This window comes from Schistocerca serialis, chromosome 1, assembly GCF_023864345.2.
Source record: "Schistocerca serialis cubense isolate TAMUIC-IGC-003099 chromosome 1, iqSchSeri2.2, whole genome shotgun sequence".
Classification (NCBI taxonomy): Eukaryota; Metazoa; Arthropoda; class Insecta; order Orthoptera; family Acrididae; genus Schistocerca; species Schistocerca serialis.
In genome coordinates this window covers 225,684,957-225,709,349 of record NC_064638.1, presented here as the reverse complement: position 1 = coordinate 225,709,349, position 24,393 = coordinate 225,684,957, and the positions used below count along the sequence as shown (strand labels likewise).

General features: G+C 42.9%; 1 pseudogene; it reads left to right on the top strand.

The window, feature by feature from the left end:
- Positions 1-20,237: 20,237 nt before the first annotated feature.
- Positions 20,238-20,354, top strand: LOC126425527 (5S ribosomal RNA; annotated as a pseudogene).
- The last annotated feature ends 4,039 nt before the right edge of the window (positions 20,355-24,393 follow it).

The window sequence follows — 24,393 nt, the reverse complement described above, 5'->3', positions numbered from 1 at the left end:
CTAGATCTTGATCTGGCTAGTTATGATGAATCTCTTGGCGAAATAAAATTTCGTTACCTCATACACAGCCTAACTCGTCACAATGTATTTTAAATACAACAAAGTCGTGTATGAGAGTTGCGACCATGTTCTATAACACACATACTCAGTCATTTTTATGTTTTCCGTCTTTCCCTTAGTTTCTCTAAATTCGCGGAGGTATGTACCGTCTATGCAACTAACTAAATGAAGACTGTTTGTTTCTTGCCATACGCGTTTCGCTTCTTTTATTTGGGAAGCATCATCAATGCTCTGAAATGCATGTTTCTTTTTATACATACAATAAACGTGTTCTGTGATAGATATAATAAGCTGCTATATTACTTTATGTCGTGTTTTTCTCTTGCCTCTTAGGTTAGAGGCAGCTTTTGTAGCACAAGTTATGTATTGTGAATGTATCGTTCGGTGTTCTTAAGATTTCCAGCGCTGTTAACACATGAGTGTGGTCCTAGAGATGTATTTATTAGTCTTCAAACTCCAGCTGGCCGATTTCTGGCGTTGTTTCATCCACATTTGTCACATCACATGTTTCACTTTCATTTTAATTGGATGATCAACATATGTGTGTGTGTTCGGTGTGTAGTGTTGCCAACTGTTGTGTGTTTGTCTGTTTTTTGTTTCTCTTGTGTTTGATGTTTTTCATTTGTTTTGTGTGTGTATTTTTCAGTGTGTAATTTTTTTTTTAAATATGAGTTCAAATGTCTGTGTGTGTATACGTGGGGGGCTGCGGGGGGTGGGGGGGGGGTGGGGGGGGAGGATAAGAGGGGTAGGAGATTCATTAATTATTTATCCTGGTTACATTTCTGTTCGTTATTGTTTTGGTGGCTAGCATGATCAGGGAGTTGTTGTTTATATGGATTTGGTCGTTGAGCACCTTCTTTTCCACTACAATGGCTCCTTGTATGTGAAAGTTTTCTTGCAATGTCAGGAGCTTTCTTTTTGTAATTTTTGACTCTGGTAACTGTCATGTCGCATTCCATGTTTGATGATTCATGTTCATGTTTTATCAGGTGTTCAGCGAAGGTAGAATGGCTATTTTAAAATTTCCAACTTCTTATATGTTCTTTATCTCTAGTCTTAAAATTCCTGTTTGTCACCCCCAGATATACTGGTTTACATTCCTGGTACCCTAGCTGATATATACCAGTTATCAGGGCTTCTTTCTGTTTCATTCAAGTATGGAAAACTGGAAGAATGGCTTGTTTTAATGCCTCTGTGCGTGCTGTAATAAGTCAAATCTTGTCCTCACGATCCCTACCCCAGAGGTACCTACTGGGCTGGAATATATTCCTAGAGTCATACTTCAACACTGGTTGTTAAAATTATATAAGTAGGCTTTGTCAGGGTAGCTTGCGTCCATGTTGGAGTGTCTGCCAACTGAGTTATTTCAGCAGCTGCATGACACTCTATCACGAGTGAAACAAACCTGTGACCATTCGTGTTTCCCTCCTCACTGTACGTTCAGTATCCCCCGTTAATCCTAGTAAGTACGTGTCCCACACACTTGAAGTACTGTGGGATGGAATTTTCCCAGTATTCGACCAATGAGTCGAATGCTACCATCTGCTTTCCGTACTAATGAACCTTTGCGATCGTTCCAACTCATGTACCTAAAAGTTGTTACAAAGAGATATTTGTATGATTTGACGGTTTCCAGGTGTGGTTCAAATGGCTCTGAGCACTATGAGACTTAACTTCTGAGGTCATCAGTCCCCTAGAACTTAGAACTACTTAAACGTAACTAACCTAAGGACATCACACACATCCACGCCCGAAGCAGGATTCGAACCTGCGACCGTATGGGTCTCGCGGTTCCAGACTGAAGCGCTTACAACCGCTCGGCCACACCGGCCGGCCTCCAGTTGTGGCTCGTTGATATTGTAGTCATAGGATACTACGTTTTTTCGTTCTGTAAATGCACAATTTTACATTTCTGAACATTTTAAGCAAATTGACAATCTTTCAGCCACTTTTAGGAATCTTATCAAGATCCAAATGAAAAATTTGTGTAGCATTCTTTCAGACCATACTTCATTACGGATAACTGAATCATAAGCGAAACGTCTTAGAATACCGTTAATATTGTCTGCACTAAAAGGATGGCAAGGTTCCCAACACACTTCCCTGGGGCACAAATAAATCCACATCTATATTTGTTGATTACTCTCCAACTATGCTTCATCCTCCCAACCAAGAAGTTCTTAATTAAGTTAAAAATTGTGCTTGTTAACCCTTCCCGTAGTACTTTCGATAAGCGCAAATATGCTTCTCAATCAAATACCTTAGGAAATCGAGATGTACTTCATCTGCATCACTGCTTTCAGGGTGTCTTGGTAAAAAGTGAAAGTTGGGTTCCATACATGTGACGTTTTCATTGATGCTGATTGGCAGAGAGGAGGTAATTCTGTTCGAGATAGAGAGACTGGACAAAAATATGGAAGGAACGTGACAAACGCATACTTCTGAACGTAAATGTAGATGTTCGCCAAGCCTACAGGTTGCGCTTTGACCACGAACGGTACCTATGCGATCTCCTCAATATGTTCCTAGCGTCAGTCGTGGTCACTACAGTGTTCTGTGTAGTTGTGAACGTATTATGTCGGACCTGTCTGAATTCGAACGTGGGCAATTTGTTAGTGTTCGTATATTGGGTGCTTCCTAAGCAAGGTAGCCGAAATGTTCGGCGTTTCAGGAAGCTCCACACCGAGGATGAATACCGCTTGCAGAGAAAGGAGAAGACTGTAGGAGGATACAAGATGACTTGGACAGGATTCATGATTGGTGTAAAGAATGGTAGCTAACTCTAAATGTAGATAAATTTAAATTAATGCAGATGAATAGGAAAAAGAATCCCGTAATGTTTGAATACTTCATTAGTAGTGTAGCGCATGACACAGTCACGTCGATTAAATATTTGGGCGTAACATTTCTAACATTCTGCGTGGTGTCTGTTGTTCTATGTCGTGTCTGCCTACCACTTTCGCGCAACGATGCTCTGAGTGTGTTTTTTAGGGAATTGACTAGTTTGAACCTGGGACATGTTGCTGGTAAGGAGACGCCAGACCACACATGACATGTAGAGTTCAGAAGAGTCCAGTGAGACTAGCGATGCTATAACCAAATGCTTAATGATTTCAGCGTCAGCTCCACTGCACTCCCTGTAAAAGAATCTTAATACTAACTAAACTTAGTGGAAGGGGTTCAAGGCTTTCCTATTTTTAGTTAGCCGGTAAAATAACGTCGAAAAAGTAGTTAAGTTTACCATTGGAAATTTTATTCTACTCACAAAACATTGTATATAAATTGCACAATTGATAAAAGGAAATGTTTTAATACAGGATGATAAAAACCAACTGCGTTCAACAAAAATGTGAACGAATATTCCCTGAATGGGTTTCCAAGTTCTACAATGGATCGAAGGATGACCTATGCCATATCACATCTATAATCTAGGTTTAATTTAAGTTTCACAAAAGAGAAAACTATCAAAATGGTCTACAGTGACCCTTAATTAACCTTAATTACTTATCTAACTTGTCGTAAATTACAGTGGCTGATATGGCTTCTCAATAATTATATAACAGAAAAATCATCGCGTTTCAGATTTTAACTTACGAAGCAACTGTGAATACCATGAGCTTTAATTGACGATCGACACTAGTATTACGCAAAACGGGGGTGTAACAGATGAGACTTCTGCAGTTCTGAGTGAAGCTTTATGCACTGTTACGCGGCATCACGTGCGTTCATTACCTTGTCGTTGGTTAGGCAGTGTCAGGGGCCGTCGGTCGGCACAGCTCCACGCACCTCGCCGACTCGGAAGCAACTCTCTCCTAACTTCTCCTTACTACAATTTGCCGAAGTTGGTTTTAAAAAAAAAAACTATCTGGCTGTGTTTTCATCTGACCAGTCAGGGTCTCAATGTTAACCTTAAGCTCCGCCTACAAAAATTCTGTCTATCCAATGAGAAACGTTATACTTTTCGTGGTGGGGCAATGTTTTGAAAGTTTGCAATGTAACAGAGACGCGAAAAAGTCTCACGCTAAAACTTGCAGCTGGTGTGGCCCTTTTAATGTTATCGTAAGATCTATACTGTTCTTATGGAGGGCTCTATCTTTTAACATGGGCTGGGTGGTGGTCCTGGCGGTTAGCTGGCGACGTGGGTGTCCGTCCCTTATCGTAGGGCCTTCTAGCTCAACACGGTTCTGCTCTCGGCTTCTGTTCTCGTTTCTCCCCTCGGAACTGCGTCTGTCTCACGGTGGGAAGGTAAGACATGCATTTAGGCATTCTTGTGTTAGTCTGTGGTATTCCATTTGCTCACTTGTTACTCGTATTACTTTGGTTAATTTAATGTTACGATTTATTCTGAGCTATGTGACATACTACAGTATTTGCTTATCATGTCAGGGTTTTCATGGAAGGTGTTGGATTTGCCTGACACCTTACACATTGCAGAGCGATATGAAGTGGGACAAGCATGTAATGGCAGTTGTGGGGAAGGCGGATAGTCGTCTTCGGTTCATTGGTAGAATTTTGGGGAGATGTGGTTCATCTGTAAAGGAGACCGCTTATAAAACACTAATACGACCTATTCTTGAGTACTGCTCGAGCGTTTGGGATCCCTATCAGGTCGGATTGAGGGAGGACATAGAAGCAATTCAGAGGCGGGCTGCTAGATTTGTTATTGGTAGGTTTGATCATCACGCGAGTGTTACGGAAATGCTTCAGGAACTCGGGTGGGAGTCTCTAGAGGAAATGAGGCGTTCTTTTCGAGAATCGCTACTGAGGAAATTTAGAGAACCAGCATTTGAGGCTGACTGCAGTACAATTTTACTGCCGCCACTTACATTTCGCGGAAAGACCACAAAGATAAGGTAAGAGCGATTAGGGCTCGTACAGAGGCGTATAGGCAGTCGTTTCTCCCTCGTTCTGTTTGGGAGTGGAACAGGGAGAGAAGATGCTAGTTGTGGTACGAGGTACCCTCCGTCACGCACCGTATGGTGGATTGCGGAGTATGTGTGTAGATGTAGATGTAGAAGAACATCATCCGCCTGTCGAAAGTGCATATTGAGTGGTCATGGCAGACAGACACTGAAGAGGATTGTGAGGAAAAATAAGAGGACAACAGCAAAAGTCACTCCAGAACTGGAGGTAGCACTCACAAACCCTGTTAACACCAAAATAACACGAAGATACTCCTTAAGCTTGGAACTGCAGGGTGAGTTGTAATTCTGAACGAGATATCAATGCCACCGCAGCCATTAAAACTGAACTGTTTAGCAATGGAAGAAAGTCATTTGGTAGGATGGGTCTTGTTTCCAACCTCTCGCCTATATTATGTCCCAAACGTGAAAAATGGCTCGAGTTCGGTGATGATTTGTGTAGCCACATTGTGATATTCCTTGGGCTCGCAATATGCCATTACTGTCAAGGATTATACGATCTTTCTGGCTGATCAGATCGATCCCAGTCCGCCGCTCGTGGTCGTGCGGTAGCGTTATCGCTTCCCGCGCCCGGGTTCCCGGGTTCGATTCCCGGCGGGGTCAGGGATTTTCTCTGCCTCGTGATGACTGGGTGTTGTGTGATGTCCTTAGGTTAGATAGGTTTAAGTAGTTCTAAGTTCTAGGGGACTGATAACCTCAGATGTTCAGTCCCATAGTGCTCAGAGCCAGATCGATCCCATGTACACTGTTTGTTCCCCAAAGATGATAGTGTTATCCAACACGACTGGACGCTTTTGTGAACACGAGGATGAACTGCCGTGTCTCCAAAAGTGGTTGAAATGGCTCTGAGCGCTATGGGACTTAACATCTGAGGTCATCAGTCCCTTATAACTACTTAAACCCAACTAACCTAAGGACATCACACACATCCATGACCGAGGCAGGAGTCGAACCTGCGAACGTAGCGGTCGCGTGGTTCCAGTCTGAAGTACCTAGAACCACTCGGCCACAACGGCCGGGTGTAGAGTCTCCCGTGGCCACCGTAGTCACCAAATCTCAATATTTTTGAGTCTTTGTGGTCTACTTTGGAGAGAAAAGCGTGTGACCACTATCCACCTCCGTCATCACTACCTCAACTTGTCGCTGTTTTGCAGAAGTTATGGTATAAGATTCCATTGAAAACCACATACGAGCGGTATTTATCCATTTCGAGACAACTGGAAGATGTTTTGAATGCTAACGGGTTTCTTCCACTGTATTAGGCTTGGTAATATGTCGTTTATTTGGTGTTTCCATTTTTTTTGTCCACCCTACGTTCCTCAAGATGTTTGGGCTTGAATGAGTGCTACAAGAAATACATGTGAAGGATATATGATGGTAGAGGATCATTCTGCTGCCTTTCCTGCAGACTAATGTGACCGGTGCCTCCAGCACAATGCTGGTAACGCACAAATGTTTCGGAGCACGCTATTCATCGTACATTATTGAACGTGGAGCTTCGCAGCAGACCACCCCTACATGTTCAGATGTTGACCTGACGACTTCGTCAGTTACTATTGCAGTGGGCGCAGGAACACCGAGATTCGACCGCCGATCAATGGGCACGTGTCGGATCTTCGGGTGAACGACGTTTTCGCTACACTAGGTCGCTGGCCATCTCTACAAACGCCGTCAGCGGGGTGAACAACGGCTCGAAAAGTGCAGCTCGCCATGGACGCAGTATTATGCTATGGGAGACATTCTCCTGTGCTTGTATTGGACCTGTGGTAGCAATCGAAGACCCGCTGATAGCTGCTAATCCTCTGCATCCCTTCATACTTGATGTCTTCCCCGAAGGCGATGTCGTCTTGCAACAGTATAATTGTCCGTGATTCGGAGCCAGAACCGTGCTATAATATTTAAAGTGAACTCACCTTGATGCCTCGGCGACCTGACGTAAGTCCTGAGGAACCCATCTGGGTCACTATTGGGCGCCATCGCTGCGTACGCAAATCAGCGCTTCGTTATTAAATTGAAGTACATGACTTGTGCGAAGACATTTAATGACACATCCAAGTACCTGCACAAACCTACAGATAAACTTTCGTCATCCCTGATACAAAGATCAGTGGTATATTCCGTTCCAAAGAGCAACAGACAATCTATTAAGCAAGTGGCTATAATGTTTTGGCTCATCAGTGTGTATTCCAGAGGTCCTTTCCAACGTGAACTGCTGTACTAGGTACATAACTAGCAGGTGCAAGGTGAACTACTGTTCTGAAAACGAACCACAGTTCCTTTACATTCTCCTCTCTACAGACAAATGTTTGGATTTCCTCACTTAGATATGAGAATACTGCTTCTTTATTCAGTACAAATCCCTCTGCATGCCTTAGTTGCCCTTAATACTTTTGCATATATTGTTGCTACAACAGCCTCCTGTTAATCAGCCCCAGACTGAGTGTGGACATCCTCAGAGACGTCAGTTCTATTTATTTCTATTAGATTTGATATATTCCTGCAGCGAAAGTACTTTCGAACTATCTTTCCAAATAATTCTCAGAGAACGCATGTAGTAATGTTTCATGGGACGGCTTGTCACGCTCACTACTTACAAAACTGTAATATTTCCAATTGATTTTTGAATAATTAGAGTATCCATCACATGAGAGTATCGTTGGAAAAATTACGCACGAATGAATTTACATTTTCTCTGTAGTTTTCGATCACATCTGAAAGTGAGTAAGCCGGCCGAAGTGGCCGTGCTGTTAAAGGCGCTGCAGTCTGGAACCGCAAGACCGCTACGGTCGCAGGTTCGAATCCTGCCTCGGGCATGGATGTTTGTGGTGTCCTTAGGTTAGTTAGGTTTAACTAGTTCTAAGTTCTAGGGGACTAATGACCTCAGCAGTTGAGTCCCATAGTGCTCAGAGCCATTTGAACCATTTTTGAAAGTGAGTATTGAGGTCAGTAGAAAGATCCAGTTGTAAATTTATACCCACCCTTGATACACTGTGTTGCCCAGACAATCTCGCATGCAGCCTCAGTTTCTGTCCAGCTCAAAAATGGTTCAATTGGCTCTGAGCACTATGGGACTTAACATCTGAGGTCATCACTCCCATAGAACTTAGAACTACTTAAACCTAACTAACCTAAGGACATCACACACATCAAGGGTCGAGGCAGGATTCGAACCTGCGACCGTAGCGGTCGCTCGGTTCCAGACTGAAGCTCCTATAACCGCTCGGCCAGTGCGGCCGGCTCTGTCCAGCTGATCGGAGTTTCTTTTCTACTGCAACATACACACTATCTTCTTTTGGCGTTAGCCTACGGTTTCGATACGCACGTAAACTTTCCCCAAAATCTCACTGCTATCAGTTTCGGGTTTCAACGAGCTTTCTGTACCTATTATTATGCGAGCTCCGCTGCTTTCTACGATCGATCCAAATTCTGACAGTTAATCACCAAAATTGTAATAATCTGGCCCGTATGGAGCATTTCTTTGTGTCTTATACTGCCGCTTTCCGGTTTCTTGTAGCTGAAATGGATGGAGAGTCACCTAATCTGAAAAAAGATGTTCTGTGCAACTCACACTCACTCATTTACCTGGGTAGCAGCCTCCGATGTATAGTGCACTCGTGATGTATTAAGAAAGAACCGTCATGGCGCATGCCTAGGAAGTTGCAACCTAGCCCGCCACAGAACCTTTCGAAACCTTCGGTTCAGTCATTCCACTCGACGCAGAAGCAGGAGGCCAAAGTCAAGTACAGGGACAACGCTGAAGTTTGTGAGCTTCGTTGAAACTCGGTGAGCTAGGCTTCTCTTTCCAACCTTCTCTGTGAGTAGCTGGAATGTTCTAAATACAATCTCGGTGTCCAGACGACTAGTAACGTTGCACCAAAGATAGCAGATGGCTGAATCTTATGCCCTCAATTGCTGCCGGAACAGCCTCTTCAACATTTCAACAAGCTGAATGAGGCTTCCAGTATCCTTCCCATAGTTTGCTGCCATTTCCCTATGGGCAATCGTTATTTGCCGTGCATTTGAAGTGCCCTTTTGCATCTGCGTCATCTTGGCACTGTACACAGCAGACTTCACAGTAGGTGAAATGAGTCCCAGTAGCTTTGGTTTCAGTGAAAGATAGCATTTCGTATTTTTTGGTTGGGTGGATTGGTATAACATCCTGATTTTCCCTGGTCCGTGTCATTCCTGTTCACGGTGCCAAGCTCTGCCATTGACATGACAAGAGGGAAGCAGACAGTTAGTGATAGATCTCGTACTTCCCGTAGAGAAGGCAGGAACCACAGGGGATCAAAGTGTTTGAGGCACCTTTGGTATCTCCTGTACACGACTGTCGCAAGCCCTCCCAATACAAACATCTGTTGCAGCCTCCAATAGTTTGACAGTGGTCAGGGCGATTTCCAGTAACCGCAGATCGTCAAGTAGCTCATCCCATACTGTAGAAAAGAAGTCGCATGAGTCTGCATTGTTACTGGTGCAGTGACTCACAGAAAAGTAAATGAATAACTTATAAATGAGCTTGCTGATTCTCTTTTAATTTCTGAATCTCTTAAAATAAAAGTGCTACTAATTCGTTTTAAGAACTGAAGCAGTTAATGCGCATAAAAGAGATTTCTGTTAAGCCAAAAGAAAAACCAGAGGTACAGCTTACTGTTTTCTGTTCTCTTTTTTACTTTTATTTAGGTTATGGTCGCTAACAACTAGCAAATAGGTTCAGTTTAAGACGGCTTTTGAGAGGAAGAACTAAATACGGCACTGTGCGTCAATTATAATATGTCTTACAGTACCTATAAATTACAAGCTCTAAATTACTATGAAATGTTACGCATAGCAATCGAAACTTAAGAAAATTCTCAAAAATATACTTTTATTTCCATAGATTCCCGAAATTATACGTGCTTTGACGTAGGTATACGCTGAAATTCGGAGTGATGAATTTTTTTGAACGAGGGTACTACAGGCCTAATGATGGATGCTTAGAAAATACAGGCAAGGTTTCTGAAACCTCGTTAGTTTAGTTAGTGGTTCCGTTATTAAAAATGAATGGTGTGTTTTTTTTGGGTGGGTATGGGGGGGGGGGGGCGATCTTCAAGGTAGATTTTTACGTGGAGAACTGATTTTATTGTCCGGCGAGATTGCTTTCATTTTAAAATGACCAGTTTCGGTTTCAGAAGGACTATCCTTGTATCTGTACAGGTTACAGTACTAACACATACAACTTATGTTTAAATGCTGTGACAGTGGACGATATATTTTCATTTGACAGAGCATGTAAATTTTGCTAGTAAGTTGGACGGGTTAGTCTTGTGGTCATTATATTCAAATTTGTATGTAGTTCATATGGAACTGAAACAACGCTCTTTTTCACTAAAAGAAAGCAATTTACGTGAACTAGACGATAGATTGAACAACAAAAGGTGGAGATTTTGTCCGAAGACCGTATGTTCCTTTCTTGACCACCACGGATAGCTGCGCGCGTTTGTGCTCCAATTCCGTTATTCTGGGAGTTGGCGCCGGCCTCGGATCTATCAAAAGTCGAAAATCATCCGTATCACCGTCAGCTGTTAAGAAAATATTTGTTATTATTGACAGTTTCGATTGTTACTAAACATCATCATCGTCATCATGCAGAAGGCATTTTTCAGTTACGGAATGTGTGTATATAGACAACTACATGACGTTCCACGTCACTCTTCATAGCCTCCTTCGATGGGCCAAAACAGTTTCCAACAAGTAACTGTAAACTCTGGGGTGGCAGTTCCTCAATAGTTATTTAAAAGTACCATTAAATTTCTTTCCCTAAGAAGCCCGTATAATCGCACTTTTTAGCAAGGCAATTTTATAATGGCTCGGCTCGGCACTGAGCACTATGGGACTTAACATCTATGGTCATCAGTCCCTAGAACTTAGAACTACTTAAACCTAACTAACCTAAGGACATCACACAACACCCAGTCATCACGAGGCAGAGAAAATCCCTGACCCCGCCGGGAATCGAACCCGGGAACCCGGGCGCGGGAAGCGAGAACGCTACCGCACGACCACGAGCTGCGGACGCAATTTTATAATGTACGACCGGCTTTTTAAGATATCAGGCAGCAGGCTTTTAATATGCTATAAATGAAATGAAATCTGCTGGCCAGCCTGCATGTGGTTTTTAGTCGGTTTCCCACATCCTACTGCTTGAAAATTGGCTGGCATCCATGTTCCGTTTCAGATGCTCTATTGACAAACATTCAGTAAACACACTCATACTTTTACATGGGATAAAACTAGACGCAGACAGTTAGTATATACAAATACTGTATTCTGTCCGGGGTCGAGGGGCGCAGCAGGATGGATCCCGGCCACGGTCCACCACCAACATCGACAAACGCAGTAATTAACGTGCCGATCCTGTAAGGGTAAGGGATATAGGCTGAAGAAAAGAAGACAGTACGTTAATTTTTGCAACCTTTTTCCTTGGCGTTGCAGTTATTAGGTACCTGACCCCTGTGTCAATATCTACGAGCTCTCCGGTGGGAGCATGGCTGATCTAAATGCGGTACGATGCCAACGACAACAGTAACCCAATAGAAGGGTGCATGCACGAGACAGACACTGTAGTGCAGAGCGCTGCAGCCGGCTGCCCAGTGCTGCCCCCGGAACAAAGCGGCCCGTGTGAACAGGCTGCTGGAGCCAGCCCGTGGAAATTAACGTCTGATGGCGGCGCGCGCCTGTCCTAGGCAGCCTTTTGATCAGCAGATTCTACACCAGCCGGCCTGTGCCTAGCGTGGGCGAAACACTGCTGGTAGGGCCGCACAGCATGCGGGGACGAGGCGACGGCCGTGTGTGCTTGCACTTGGGGCTTGTACAAGGAGAGGGGAGGAGTGGGGGAGGAGGGGTAGAGAGAGAGAGAGAGAGAGAGAGAGAGAGAGAGAGGGGGGGGGCGGAGAGGGATAGGTAGAATGGGCAGCTTGTTCTACTCCAGCCCTAATCTCCACTTGCCGTCTGCAAATTATTGACTTTGGCGTGACGTTAGGGTACCTTGTTGTGCAGCATACTTCCACGGACAAGAAAAATTAACCCTAAAATGGTGTGGCCTGGAATTCGTACGCTGGTGATCTGTTGGGTGCTGTCATACAATGTAGTTTTCATGTAGTGCCAATATTCCAACACTACAAATACAAAAAAGCATAATTGAAGGAAAACAAGGAATAAATAAATACATAGTTCTCTCTAATGAAACTCTGTTCTCTGCCCTGAAAGAATTGTCAGACAACACCAATCCACAAACTCCCAAAACAAACATACACACACACACACACACACACACACACAATGTTCCACATACTATTAGTTAATGGTAGGCATAACCATAACATGCCCAGTCATAAATTTTTGATGTAAAAAATAGTTCTACAGTAATTTCTGTATGCCTGCTAACGACAAACTGTGAAACAATACAACTGCATTAAATTGCATAAAGTAAAGGAAATCCACACCACGTGGTAACAAGGTAAATATACAAAATTTCGTCTGTTCTTCAAAACTGTAAATACAGTGTTTAAAAACTCAAAATTTATATGTGCACGAGTAGTGAAAAGCATTTTTCCTGTATTGTAGAAGATAAAGAAACCCACTGGTGAACTGCTGACGCTGAAACTTCAGGTAAAAACGTCTGGGGAATAAAAAGAAAAAGAAAATTTGTGTTTTGCTCAAAGTGGACCCTCTCCAAACAGAAATCTGCTTTAAATTAGTGGTTTAATCAACTGTGAGTTATTACTATGGGCTAATCTTATTTCATATTATTGACACACGTGGTTACAACAGTAAAACGTAATTTTAGTTATTAGTTATTAATCATATCCCAGTTGAAACGTCCTCTTAGAAAAGTTAATGAATTACTATGTTCATAAACCTCTTACGTTATTTGTTTTTCAAACAGCTGAGCAAAACTGAACGTACTCAGACATTACTCTCTTTGCTTACTCTGCTCAACACTAAACTGACACACAATATTTTTAGCGCAACGCAATCTCACTTTCAATAATTTCTACAAAAGAATGGGCCTGACTGTTTAATAACCTATACCTTTCATGAATCAATAACCTCACAAAAATCTTCGTTACTGGAACTACAGCAATACAGCGAGCGCCAATACTGCCAGCTAAACAAAAGATTCTAACTACTAAAGGCACTAACTTCTGATCGGCATAGTTAGCAAATGAAAGATTTTGATAGAGAACAAACAATGTATTTACCTTAACAATGTTCAAAAATCATCATATATATATATATATCAGTTCATGATATCCAATATTACAAATTTACTCTTTCTGATCGTCCGCCCTCAAAATTCTGCCATCTCTCTCCCCACATCCACCACTGCTGGCGGCTCACCTCCAACTGCGCAACGCTACACGCTGTTCACATCCAACTGCCCAACACTACAATAGCGAATATTCCAACAATGCCAACCAGCCACAGATAGCACACAGCACAGCCAGTGATTTTCAGACAGAGCGCTACATGACGTTACCAACATAAAAATCTAAATAGCCTACTTACACAGTTACAAATAATAAGTTGTGCCATAATGAAATCAATGTTTTGTGCCAAAAGCAATTGTATTGAAATAACTGAGAGTACAATCTCCCAAATATGTTTCATGTATAGAAAGTACCACAGCATTAATATAAAAAAAAGTTCAGACCCTAAGTTCCCCTTACTGCCTGACTGGGCTGATAGTCATTATCACTGGTCTCTCGTCAAGCACGTCATCAGGTAGTTCTCGCACTTGGTGCCCTTCACACCTATAAGGATCCCACTGTAACAGTACTTTCTCTTAGTTGCGGAATCAAGTATCATGCCTCAAGCAAAATGCGCACAAAAATGCAGTGAAATAGACAGCTAGACATTTTCCTCTTCACAGACGGAAGTGGTGTGTTGGTGCTTCACGAACCCCAGCAAGCTCAAACGTGTTTCAACATCACCTCACTAACTCCTACGCACAACTAAAGTTGCAAAAACACATCCGTGCCAAGCTACTCATATTTCGGAGCATCAACGTGAAACTACAGTGTGAAATGCCATCTAGCATTAAATTAGAGAAATTCGTCATAATGGGTATACAGCACTCCCAAACACCACCGCCAAGAAGGAATTGTTCGATGTAGGCGCAGTTTCGTACACATGAGAGGCACCCACATGCCTTGCTCATACTGTGGTATCAAGCAGTCAGGCCTGCAAGATGAGTGGTCTGCCAAGCGAGTGGATCCATTCTTATTTATCGAGTAACATGAACTCTAGTACTCACAATTAAGTTACAAATTATTCTTCTGTATGAATATTACGCAGCGAAAACACACATCTGACTAATAATAATTTACACAACTCTGACTGTTCACTACGTACTGGCAATACCACATTTTCGTTCTTATTCAACGGCTTTGATCAACACATGGCCATCGCACTGCATATGAATGGCGCGCACATTATAAATTCTGGGTATCATGGCAACACACTATTCGAAGGAAAAGACCACCAATCTTTTTCTTTTCAATATCTTATTTATTCCGATAAATTCTATAACCTAAACACACAAATTCTATAACCTACAACAATAACACATGAGAAATTCCGCCCAGTGGGCATGGCTGTACATTGGTGATTCTCTATCTTATGGTCTCGTAATTATTTAATGCTACAGTGCACTTTCTGGATAGGATGGTGGAACTTTTGCTATATCTCACACTTCGACTCTCACAACCATCATCACGAAACTTTCCTCCAGACCGAGCGGTACAAAAGGAACATGCATAACCCACTACCTCTGAAACTACCTTGCTACTCTCCCATGCAAACCACACATACTTAAATTACATGACATACACCACACTGCAACATGGAATACAACATAGGAATAGTCACAACATTATAATCCCATCACTTTCAGCTTTCCCACTTCAATTAGTATTCATCCCAGTTCCACATGACACTGCCCCACTTCGTAACTTTTCTTTCCTACTACGAACTCTGGACGATATATGCCCGTCTTCCTGTGCAATGCAAGCCAAGTGGCGTTGCTGGATAGACGGCTGACTCACCTTGCTTCTCTCTCAGATTATTATAGTTTGAATAAAGCATCACACGGAAACATAACATGCAAAGTAATATTAAGAACATATTCATCACACACGCGAGTCCTCAACTGATACCATGGACGAGTACTTCTCTTTATCCTTTGTCTCATACACAGATTGAGACTCACACAGTACTCACCACGTGGAAGTACTCGTCTCTAATTTCAAGTCCTGCACACGCCATTTCTTAAATATTTCAACTTATAGTACACACGCTAGTAATTCAGCTTAACTTAAGCACTCGGAAGTATTTCAACTTATTGCTACACGTGGTTTCATTGTGACCGTTGGTCACATCTGAAGATTACTACGACCCCCTTAATATTACCTGCCTGACATTTAATTCTCCCCACAAAAGTTCCTGAAATAGAGAAATTATTATTCTAAACTACTCTTAAGTATTTCACATGCATACCATGTCTCCACTCTTTTGTCCCTACGAAGCACACCTAAGACAGGTCTTCCCAACACAAGATCCAGCGGCAGAGTGCTGAAACACGCCCGTTCTTCAGGTCCTCTCGCACCTCTGCCGAAGTGGGGGAGCACCTTGCTACCGTATTGGTCAGCCACATTTCAGGTGCTCAAAGCTCAGGTAAATTTCATCTCTTTGGTCCCACCAAAGGTGACCCAAGTACCGTCTCAAAGATGATCATATATTCACATTCACTATCTGCGGTTAGCAGACGACCATATATTCATTCATTTCACAGATCTCACCAAACTGGATGTAGGGATTTATTTTGTGGAAGTGCACATGTTATCAATTAAATAAATAAATTGTCATTCTTTCCCACACTGGTATCCGGCTTCGCTGTATTAATTGAAATTGAGTTATTTTTACAAAAAAGGTGTTGTTGTGCCAAGAATAATGAAGTATGTTGTACCTATTTTCAATGTCAGGCGGTACTGTACCCTTTCACACATACATCATCGTCAGAGCTGTAATCATCTGTTATGGATACAGCGACCATCAGAGTAAGTATGGTTACATTGTGACCCAATCAGATGTGATATGGTATTAGCAGTTGTGAGGCTACAGCTGAGCCATCGACAAACCCTGTGGATGTCAGAAATACCTGCTCCAGGTGACCTTACCGACAAAATGAGAGCGCCCCATGGATCACGTGCATTAATTACAGGCGTTATACGACGTATAGCATAACGAATTGAATTTAACAAACATGGCTGGCCCAGCATCCATGAAACATTGGTGCTGTAAAGATAAGTGCACAAAGATAGGGAACGGTTACAATTAAATATGAACAAAGGTTAAAATGGAGTTAAAATATCAACACCTTGACAGAGAACAGATAATGAGTCTGAGGTGGAATACCTTCAGGTCAACAGAACATTTGGGGAAACAACTAAGTTCGCAGGAGTCGCACAGTGATGGCCGAAAGTTAATCTAGAAGGAAAGTAAGAACTAGAGAAAGAATCACACATGCACCTATTTCTTGAACACATCTTGAACTCGCAAATGATTTTCCAAAGTATAAAAGTCCTACTGTCAATGAGAAATCCTCTAAAACGTCCTACGACTCGGTTAGCGAACACTGCGATTGCACACCATACTTGAAGTTACCAGCTGCAGTGAACAGCTGCGATGACGGCTGCAGAACTGTGAGTTATTTGGTCTGCACCGAGGGCTGCGCTCCTCAGAGCCTAGAATCGAAGCGGTGGGATCCACTTTTTGAAATCATCTGTACGGCGATGTAGATTAAGGTCCCAACCTCGACACCCTGCAGCCATTCAACGTGAAGGGCTCTCGTTTAAACCTTATGCTAGAGAAATAAAAATAATTAAATTCACGGTTGCAAATATCTCCAGTAGGAAAACTTTGATAGGAAGAAAAAATGAGAGCTCTTTGAAAAAATTCATACGTCGATTAAAATTATGTGAGAAAGGAACAAAAATAAAAACATACATTGTACTCAATTAACTGAATAAAAGTAATCAAAATCATTCTGATAAAGTTTTAAAAATGAAAATTTCCAAAGAACCTGGTAAGTTTCGAACTCACATCATCTAGCTCACGACACATGTACCTGGGCCGTTACTCCGGGGAACCAGTTTATTAAGAATATTTTTCTTAAGACTAAAAAAGAGCTTCACGTGAAATTCCGAAAGTTTTTTCATCGATTACTCGCAAACGCGGGTTCAACTGGGTGAACAACAGCAGGGTTTGATCCCTGGGACCCTTACCTACATCACTGTATAGATGATTTCAAAAAGTCGATCCGTCCGCTGGGAACTTTTCCTTGTAAGGCTGATACCGACACAGAAGTGTTATTCCACCTCTGTGAGAAAGTGACTTGTGCTAGACTGTGATCACCGACGACAGTGCTTTTCCGAGTGCCGACTAATCACATCCGTTCTAATAAGGCAGCAGTCTTCCTTCCAAACTCAACTGTAACAGCATTAACGAATCACTGGGGCTTTCTGTGCTAGAACTAGGAAAACGACAAGCTCTGATACCCATTATCTGTCCTATTTCATTTTTCAGCCAATAATGCCAATTCAGTTACCTAGGCGTCAACCAAAAGGCTGCAAATGCTGCCTCCGAAGCACGAAAGAGACGGATGGCCTCCTCTAACTCCACCTTACCAATGTTACTTCTCAATCACCTCGGGCCCAGGTGTTCCAGCATATGAACCTCCTGCAGGATGCCGTGCTTTATGATACTGCACGCCCTGTTGCTATCATCTCCCTAGCGCCCTAGTGTGTAACACAGTGACCACTGAGATGGATGCTTGCTTGCATGAGACAACGTTATCAGCACTTAGAATTTGAGAGATGCATCGTTGTCGGTCTGCATGTGGTCGGTTGGTCGAATCGTGAAACATACAGGAATGTATGGGTTGAAAGTAACAGGGCGCAATGGTGAAGTTAATGGCAAGCCAGGGACACCGCACCAAGAGAAGGATTATCTTATTCCGCACCAATCACCTCATAACACATTCACGACTGGTATTACATATAACAGACATATTAAACAAATCGTGCCATCTCACACCTCTGGTTGATGACCGCCTTCCAAAAGATAGGTTGGACTTGAAGTTGTGCTGTTATTGGAATTTTCGAACTGCCAAAGAGGACCATTTTAAGCGAAGCGCCTAGCGTCTATACTGCCTCAGATGGCCTTTATCTGCTAGTATCGCAGTACCAAGAGAAGAATACACATGTTGTAGAGAGTCTGCTGGTGATATACGCGGCGTCACTGTGTGAGGAAATCTGATAAGATTCCATGTCGTCTCTGGTAGTTATTCAGATAGCTACGTCACAAAACTTCTGCATACTCATTTGTTATCTCTTGTATGTTGGTGATACATTTCAACAGAACGACGCTCTCGTCCGCTTCTACTGTCGGTGTTACGTTTAAGTACTCCATTTGTGAGTATGATCCGCCTACCTACTCTGTTGAAATCGTGTGGGACAACCGCAGACCTACATCCTAGCGCCAATAGTCAGGACATCGAGGGGCCAGCCGAAGTGGCAGAGCGGTCCTAGGCGCTACAGTCTGGAACCGCGCGACCGCTACGATCGCAGGTTCGAATCCTGCCTCGGGCATGGATGTGTGTGATGTCCTTAGGTTGGTTAGGTTTAAGTAGTTGTAAGTTCTAGGGGACTGATGACCTCAGATGTTAAGTCCCATAGTGCTCAGAGCCATTTGAACCATTTTTTTTTAGAAATTTCACCATGCGACTTTGAATGTCGGAAGCATATCCGACGATTAATCATACATTACCCTCATATTCTGGCATATTTTAACTCATTTCATGAAGTTATTAACACCTTTATTTAGCAATGTTTGACTTGGACTTTTCCAGTCTATCTCTCATCCATGAAACCTGTGTCTGCTGATCGAAGCGTCCAGGTGCAAAGCATTTCTCCCTACCTTAACGACTGCAAATATAACGGATTTAGTAAATCACGATAGGGATAAATTTTCAGGAAAACCTTATGCGTTTGGTCGTTTACTTGTCGACAGTTATAAGCGTAATAATTATTGTGGGAATATAAGTTGGGAAACTACCGATTACATGTGTCTTTACATCTAATGTAATAGGCAAGTAATAAGAGGACTAGTGTTGGAAAACTTGTAAATTACAGAAAGAGAGAGCTGGACTCGATCTAGTGATTACAGAGATTGAACGCTTACCGCATAACCGCTGGCATCTCGTACTGCGAATGGCAACGCATCGGTACGTCACTGACGCCTAAAACATCTCTTACGATTTTATCGAAATTGCCTAAGTAGCACGTCTCACTACTTGCACATTATGTTGGAGCAATGGACTACTAAAAATGCACGAAGTTCGAACTAAATCGGAGAGCCGAACGTCGTGGCGTGCCCTTGGCAGTAGAGTATAACTGTTTAAAATGAAACGAATAAAAATGCCCATATAGTCCCTGCACACAGTGACGACAATAGAAACAAACTTCCTAAAAGTTGAAAGAGAGGGGGTGCAGTATAACGTGGCAATAAAACAAGTAAAGTTCACAAATGCGACTGGGACACACTTGAATCGGAGAAAAATATGGAGTACTTATTTCTGTTGTGCTGCTATTAGTCACATTACAATGTATTATGATTTAATTGAATATCTGAAGTGGCATTTCTAGTATATAGTGTTCATCTTCAGATGTATTTGCCCATACAATAGGATTACTGTAGCTGTTGTTGCTGTCGTAAAAGAAGACAAACATATTCGGAGAAGGTGCTGTACAGCGTACAGTAACTGATGGAAAAACATTTGAACATCCCACCCTCTTACATTCAAATCTGTAAACGATGAGATCAACAGTACTGGCTCCTACAGCACAACAGTGGCTGATACCAGGGAATTTTGCTGTTAAAGGCTACTCCTCCTCCAATCCGCTTCAACCACCTTCCTACCCCGTTCCCCTCTCAAACGTGTACATCGCTGACGGAACATTCGTCACAGTTCATGTTCCCCGCTCTCTGTGTTTATATATAGACACCCACCTGTATGAACAAAACATATTCCAAAAGCGTCGCCTGGTATTCAATTAAACGAGAGCATTGTAATGCAAATGAAATATTTAATAACACGCATACTTTTTGTAGTTTACCACTACACCCAAACCATAAAAGAAATGCAAGAAGTATTGAGGCAACGGCCTTGCCGCAGTGGATACGCCGGTTCCCGTGAGATCACCGAAGTTAAGCGCTGTCGGGCGTGGCTGGCACTTTGATGGGTGACCATCCGGCCGCCATGTCCTGTTGCCATTTTTCGGGGTGCACTCAGCCTCGTGATGCCAATTGAGGAACTACTCGACCGAATAGTAGCGGCTCCGGTCAAAGAAAACCATAATAACGACCGGGAGAGCGGTGTGCTGACCACACGCCCTTCCTATCCGCATCCTCAGCTGAGGATGACACGGCGGTCGGGTGGTCCCGATGGGCCACTTGTGGCCTGAAGACGGAGTGCAAGAAGTATTGAGATACAAAAGCGCAACCGCAAGTGTAGAAAGAGTAACGTATCAATTGTTCTTCAATAAGAAAATTGCTTCCGATTTATCCGTTCGAATCTGTAGAAATAATTATGCCTTTTTTTCGAGATGCGTATATCAGTCTGCGGTGTAACACTGTGATCAACTACCTTGGGTTTTTCAGCGGAGTGTTAGATAGCAGCAGCAGATTTAGAATTTGCGCTGATCGTATTAGAAACTCGAACCCAAATGACTACAATATTTCATTTTACGCCGCAGAACTGTATATTGATATGGCACGAATTCAGATTATGGCACTGAATGTAAAAGAAAAAAATCGAATGGAAGTCTGAAAATACAGCACTTCATTAAGATTAAGAAAGAACTGCAACCTAGGTTAACGCAGGCGTCAAATATTCATATTTATACAGGGTGGTCCATTGATCGTGACCGGGCCAAATATCTCACGAAATAATCGTCAAACGAAAAAACGACAAAGAACGAAACTTGTCTAACTTTCAGGGGGAAACCAGATGGCGCTATGGTTCGCCCGCTAGATGGCGCTGCCATAGGTCAAAATTTTTAAAATAGGAACCCCCATTTTTTATTACGTATTCGTGTTGTACGTAAAGAAATATGAATGTTTTAGTTGGACCACTTTTTTCGCTTTGTGATAGATGGCGCTGTAATAGCCACAAATATATGGCCCTCAATTTTAGACGAAAAGTTGGTAACCGGTAGGTTTTTAAATTAAAATACAGAACGTAAGTACGTTTGAACATTTTATATCGGTTGTTCCAATGTGATACATGTACCTTTGTGAACTTATCATTTCTGAGAACGCATGATGTTACAGCGTGATTACCTGTAAATACCAAATTAATGCAATAAATGCTCAAAATGATGTCCGTCAACCTCAGTGCCTTTGGCAATACGTGTAACGACGTTCCTCTCAACAGCGAGTAGTTCGCATTCCGTAATGTTCGCACATGCATTAACAATGAACTGACGCATGTTGTCAGGCGTTGTCGGTGGATCACGATAGCAAATATCATTCAACGTTCCCCACAGAAAGAAATCCGGGGACGTCAGATCCGGTGAATGTGCGGGCCATGGTATGGTGCTTCGACGACCAATCCACCCGTCATGAAATATGCTATTCAATACCGCTTCAATCGCACGTAAGCTATGTGCCGGACATCTATCATGTTTGAAGCACATCGCCAATCTATCATGCAGTGAAACATCTTGTAGTAAAATCGGTAGAGCATTCCGCAGGAAATCAGCATACATTGCACCATTTAGATTGCCATCGATAAAATGGGAGCCAACTGTCCTTCCTCCCATAATGCCGCACCATACATTAACCCGCCAAGATCACTGATGTTCCACTTGTCGCAGCCATCGTGGATTTTCCGTTGCCTAATAGTGCATATTATGCCAGTTTACATTACCGCTGTTGGTGAATGACGCTTCGTCGCTAAATAGAGCGCGTGCAAAAAATCTGTCATTGTCCCGTAACATCTCTTGTGCCCAGTGGCAGAACTGTACACAACGTTCAAAGTCGTCGTCATGCAATTCCTGGAGCATAGAAGTATGGTACGGGTTTAATAGATGTTGATGTAGCATTCTCAAAACCGATGTTTCTGAGATTCCTGATTCTCGCGCAATTTGTCTGCTACTGATGTGCGGATTAGCCGCGACAGCAGCTAAAACACCTACATGGGCATCATCATTTGCTGCAGGTCGTGGTTGACATTTCCGATGTGGCTGAACACTTCATGTTTCCTTAAATAACGTAACTATCCGTTGAACGGTCCCGACACTTGGATGATGTCGTCCAGGATACCGAGCAGCATACACTGCACACACCCATTGGGCATTTTGATCACAATAGCCATACATCTACACGATATCGACCTTTTCAGCAATTGGTAAACGGTCCATTTTAACACGGGTAATGTATCACGAAGCAAATACCGTCCGCACTGGCGGAATGTTACGTGATACCACGTACTTATACGTTTGTGACTATTACAGCGCCATCTATAACAAAGCGAAAAAAGTGGTCCAACTAAAACATTCATATTTCTTTACGTACTACACGAATATGTAATAAGAAATGGGGGTTCCCACTTAAAAAAAAAGACTCAATTGACATCCGTTTGATCTATGGCAGCGCCATCTAGCGGGCCAACCATAGCGCCATCTGGTTTCCCCCTTCAAGCTAGACGAGTTTCGTTCTTTGTAGTTTTCTCGTTTGATACTTATTTCGCGAGATATTTGGCCCGGTCACAATCAATGGACCACCCTGTGTGTGTGTGTACTGCCTGTGTTCTTTAGATTAAGTAGACACTACACTTATATAAATACCATCAACATACGCCTTGACGGCCAATAGGATCATTTTCTTGTGGATGCGCTCTTTCTCCCGAACACTTGCGGGTATCAGCGGGAGGCTGCGAGCAATGAGTAGGGTGGACAGGGGTATCTGGGTTGGACAGGAAACGTGCTCGGGTAGCCCAAGCGCTTAAGGCGACCGCTCGTGTAAAGCGGGTAAGCTGGGCTCCAGTTCCTATCCGAAATTTCCACTTGTCGGCACTGAATTCAGTCGAATGCCATATTGCTACCGATGTCTGTATTTCTATTTCTATGAAATATCCACATGTTTCTCGAAGTTTATCATCGGTAGCAAATCATCGTGAAATAATGACTAGATAAATAGTTTGCTTTGCCAAGTCTATGTGCAGTATAAAATACCAGATCGCCCAGTGGTCTCAGTGAAAAGGCCGGAGAGCATTGCCTGTCCAACTACCACGCAACTATGCACTCTTTGCAATTGGTTGGAACATAAAGGACTCGGAACTCACACATTTTATGTACCAGAAACAAAAACGTTCATTGAATTGAGGAGTCCTGCTTAGTTACTACTTTTGACTTTATGAGATCGGCGACGCATCACTGAAGAGACTGTGAAAGCGTTGAGGAATGATTCTAACGGAAGACCCTTCAACTCTCACCCACAACTCGCGACTTTTTTAGTATCTCCCTGAGAGAAGTGGAGTGAAATATCCATCGGAAGGAGGAAAAAGGGGTGGAACGGGGGTGATACAAATCGTACTGAAGCACTCTCATGCTAATACAGTTTTTCTCAATCAGTTGTGGTACAAGTTGTCTTTAAAGGTGTGTCGTGTCCACATCGACTGAGAAGGTTTTAGAAGTCTACAGAAACGAATGAAATTAGCGGTCCCTATAATAGGACAAAAGACCACATGCCTTACCCAGTTTCGTGTATAGTGGCCTGAAGATGGTGCCAATGAGGCACCGAAACTGATAGCTAAATAAGATTATTAAACGAAATTGTGGTTGTTGGTATCTGTTTTCTTCAAGTCTTCGACTATCTACAGTCCCGTTCTATTTACACAAAATCTGGTTGCAAAAAGATCTGGATACATGAATTGATGAAACGGTCAGCAGAACATTTTAGGTGAAGAAACGGATGTTCATGAGGGGCGGTAGGTTCCTGTAATGTTCGCCAGCGACAAACGAGCTTAAATATACACCGATGAGCCGAAACATTGTGACCATTGTCCACCGCGAGATTGAATGTGTATACACGGAGCAGAGATGAGTGGGGAGTCATCCTAGCAATGGTGCGAACCGCAATTAGGGAAATCCTTCGACAGCAGCGATTTTCACAAAGGGCAGATTGTTATGCCGCGCCGCATGAGAACGAGCATTTCTGGAATAGCGACGCTGGTCGGCCGTTCTCGTGTTGTCGTAAGCATCTACGGAATGTGGTTAGAGTGTGGCGATACAGCGAGTAGGCGACAAAG